At 29.4% G+C, this 4,238-nt stretch overlaps 1 long non-coding RNA gene across 1 annotated transcript; it reads left to right on the forward strand.

Moving 5' to 3' along the window:
* The first annotated feature begins 264 nt into the window (after window positions 1-264).
* Window positions 265-2,007, forward strand: LOC141722680 (uncharacterized). The gene is made up of 2 exons (XR_012575690.1): window positions 265-554; window positions 1,596-2,007. It is a non-coding gene; the product is annotated as an uncharacterized LOC141722680 (long non-coding RNA).
* Window positions 2,008-4,238: the final 2,231 nt, after the last annotated feature.

A 4,238-nucleotide genomic window follows, 5' to 3' on the forward strand; every position in this document is an offset into this window, starting at 1 on the left:
TAATTAATTAAGTAATTAATGATTAATTGAAAAAGGTAATAACCATTATTATATAATTAATAGTTGCTGGGATTTTTCTTGTTTGTCCTATATGCAAGTTGCAAACTAACACCTTATCCTCCATGTCATCAATCCACACCACTCTCTTCATCCACCATTCATTTTAACTAAATCTCAACCACTCCCTTCACCTAATCCCTTCTATAAATAAACACCCACCCCCACCATTTTTAACACAAGCTAAAAGCTAATTAATTGCTGGGAATTTTCAAGAAGTATTCTTTCTACACACTCTCTAATATCCAAACCCAAATACTTCATCTCAAAAACCTTCTCTCTTACAAATATATATCATATATTCAAGGTTTTTGATCTTCAAGCTTAGTTCCACCAACCAAGCTCCATCAACCCAAGCAAAACTCATCCATACCACTTTCTTGCCTCCCGAAGGGCTGCCCAAGTTCGACCATCAAGCCAAAATCCGGCCGAACCTCCGACGAATTTTTTCCCAGCGAACTTTTCCGGCGAACTTTTTCGATCATCTCTTAAAAGTGGTAAATCTCTTAACTTTCATCCGAGTCTTAACCAACCACTCTTAATATTCATATATTAAGCTTAGTAACACCTTCTCTTCATCTCTATAAGCTCTTATATTGAATAACTTAAAGAAAAACAAATCCGTACAAGGATTGTTTTCTACAAATTATACACTTCTAAGCACGAAGTGATAATTTCATACAACGCTTGGTTTATATTCCTAACTAGCACCTTTAGTGTTTCGTGGGAATTAAATTACAAATCTAGCATTTTATTCTTTAAACTTAAACGCACTTATTTTGGCCATATATTGATATATTCGTTATAATTATTTAACAAGACTTAAACGACTTCCCTTACTAACACCTTTAGTGTTCCGTGAGAAAAAACTTAAGGCTTATATTATATATATATATCTATATATACATATTTATTATATTTAGTTAAAAGATTTGAGTGAATTCCCTTACCAACACCTCTAGTGTTTCGTGGGAAGATTTTAAAGCTTTTAAGTAAATATAAGTACATATATAATCGTATAAGAATTAAGTGACTTCTCTTACTAGCATCTTCAGTGTTTCGTGTTAAAAATTTAAAGCTTATATTGTATTATATATATACACATATAAACTGTACTAATATAATTTAAACTCCGCTCTTATATTATTTTGATATATTTTGTTTAAATTACGCACCTTTTATTCTCTCGGCCAAATATTTTATAAGTGCATATAGTTAAAGAATAAGTGTAACGTTCTCGATTTAATAGTCTACACACGACTATATTAAAACGAGAAATTATTTTATCAAAGATCCGAAAGTTATAACGCTTCACCAAGGACTTGATATATTTATTACTTTGGAAATAAGATATATCATTCAAAACGAAGTAATACCAAGTATACTGTAACATTCACTTAATCTAAAGAAAAGTATACATTAATATTCTTTTTAGAATATTTGTTCGTCATCCGGTCTAGTTAAGTATATTACTAGTCCAAACTCTTTTTATCTATAATGGGCATTGTTTCGTAGATATTGTCATCTTCGTTTTGCAGTGAGGTGAAGTATAGTGATGTGATTCTCGTTCTAAGACCCAAGTCCTAGGCGTACTAACGGGGAGTTAGTAGTCTTTGCACCGTGAGGAAGAGGAAAGATCCAAGACCAACTACTGAGATCCAAGACCGGCAAAAGCTTAGAAGGACAAAGACTACACCACGGTATCTACATCAACTTTGAAGAAATAATAGGGTGTTATTGTCTAAGATAGGTTGTGTAGGTTTGCACATTTATTTTAAGGTGGTAACCCAGAGTTCCGCCTACGTAAGGAGCAAGGTTATTTTAAGGGAAAAACTCGGGTCCTTGAGAGGAGCTCGGGGACTGGACGTAGGGGTGAGTGAATCTATTAGAGGTTGCGTCATCGCGAACCAGGATAAATCTCTCGTGTGGTATTTTCTTCCTTGTCTTTTATTTTCGCATATATAATCTGCATCGGTAAAATATTTAAAACAGGATAAATATTTTTAAAACGCCATAATAATTTTTAAATTGGTAATTAAACTATTCAACCCCCTTCTAGCTTAAAATAGCCTTTTTACGGGACCTAACGGACCTGTTCCACAAAAATGTATGATATTGATGAAATCAATCGAATGCACTTGCAACAAATATTTACCATCAAATGCATGAAACTCATCTAAGAATACAACAAATGTCAATGCGAAAACATATACATGCAGAAAATTATAGAATATTATCCTCAAACTGCATAAGTAGTACCCACACACACACTTAATTTTCACCAAAATTTGTACCATGATTATGCAAAGAAAGGACTAAAATGAATTTCTAAAACCCTAATTTCACAAAAACAGAATAAAACCTGATTTCAAAATCAACCAAACAAAGAAATTACCTGAGCACTTTTCTTGATTTTGCCTATTGTCCATGTGAAGACCTCATAACAAATGCAGGTCAATGCACAAACAACAAAGCCTTTTTCGAGCTTACTCTAGAATGGATCCTGGATAAAAACAAAAAATGAAACCAACAAAAACAAGAAAAATAACAAAGTAAAATATACCTATGGTTTAGCCAAACAGACGAAGGGGGTGTCTTTTGTTTCGGAAGCAGTACGAACACCTTCCCTAAGCTTGAACATGAAGATTCTTCTGTGGGTGTTCACCAACTGATGAGCTTTTTTTAAGTTTTCTTTTTTTCCTTGCGCCTTTTATTTGTTTGTTCAATTTTGTTTTGGGGTGGGCTTTTTGTTTAATTGGGCTTGTCTAATAGGGGTTCTATGAACCTCCTCTTGCTTTTTCTCACTTTATCATTATTCAACTTCTTTTATCTTTTCTAAAAATTAGCGATATAACCCGTGCTTCGCACACGGAAAAAATTAATTTAATATGGGACATAATTTTATATCACGTATGTAATTAATATGTTTAAATATAACAAAAAAATACATAAAAGTTGTGTCATTGAATTCAGATTATATAGTTTTTACAATTTGTAACCCGAATGTAATTAGAAACAGAGTCGTGTTGTTTGACATACTATTATCTGTACAGTTACATTGATGACTAAGTCATGCTTTTGAACCCGTAACCCAGTTGTAATTACTATATAAACATAAACAAAGTCAGTATCATTCAACATACTATTATATATATAATTATATTGATGCTTGTCATTGAACTCGTTACATAATTTAATTTTATGTAAAAATCAAATAAAAATTATATTAAATCATTTTTATTTTGTTATCGATTATAATTAAATCGAGCTTTAACTAAACTATTATAATTATATAAGATTATATATGTCAATGATAATTAATATTGTATGTGTTTCGACATGGACAAAATTATTTTGATACATGACATTTCCTTATATATAATTAATATATTTTTAATTATATATATATATATATATATATATATATATATATAACGAAGAGTACTGTCAAGACATGTACTAATTACAATCTGTAAAAGAGTTATAATTACCTTAAGGAGAGAGTCGTGCAGTTGAATTTAGATTATAAGTTAAAATTATAAAAGTAAGTAAAGAATTGCAAGTGATTTTGTTTATTAGCAATTTGAGATGATAACGTTTATTATTATTTATTTATATTTCTTTATTATGAATTTCCTTCTCAATTCTTTTACAAAACCAATAAATTTTTATATTCTAAATTCAAGATATCCACTACTTTCATCAGTTACACACTTATTTTATACCTAAAAATTAGATTATAATCATGTTTCCACTATTTAATTCATTTTTTTCTCTTTTCTACATCTTATATTTTATCTTAAATACTGATGACACTAAAAAAAGTAATAAATTGGGGGAGAAAAAAATATATATTATAATTATGGTTGAGATATTATGTAGAAAAAATGAAGAAAGTTAAATAAGATTTTATTATATTATGCATATAAACCAATTTTTATTTTTAAATAATATGTTACGATAGCTACTCGACGTCGTTTTACACCACAAATTGTATATTTTGTACAAAAAAATTATAAAAAAATTATTATTTTTCATTGAAGATCCAAAAGTACATGTTATTTTAGCTTTGAAATTTAAAATAAAAACTATAAGTTCAATGTTATAAATAAATTATATCAAATATAAACTCTTCATTTCTTGGTCATTTTGCAATTATACAAATCAATTTAGTCAAATAA

The sequence above is a fragment of the Apium graveolens genome, chromosome 1 (assembly GCF_009905375.1).
Source record: "Apium graveolens cultivar Ventura chromosome 1, ASM990537v1, whole genome shotgun sequence".
Lineage (NCBI taxonomy): Eukaryota > Viridiplantae > Streptophyta > Magnoliopsida > Apiales > Apiaceae > Apium > Apium graveolens.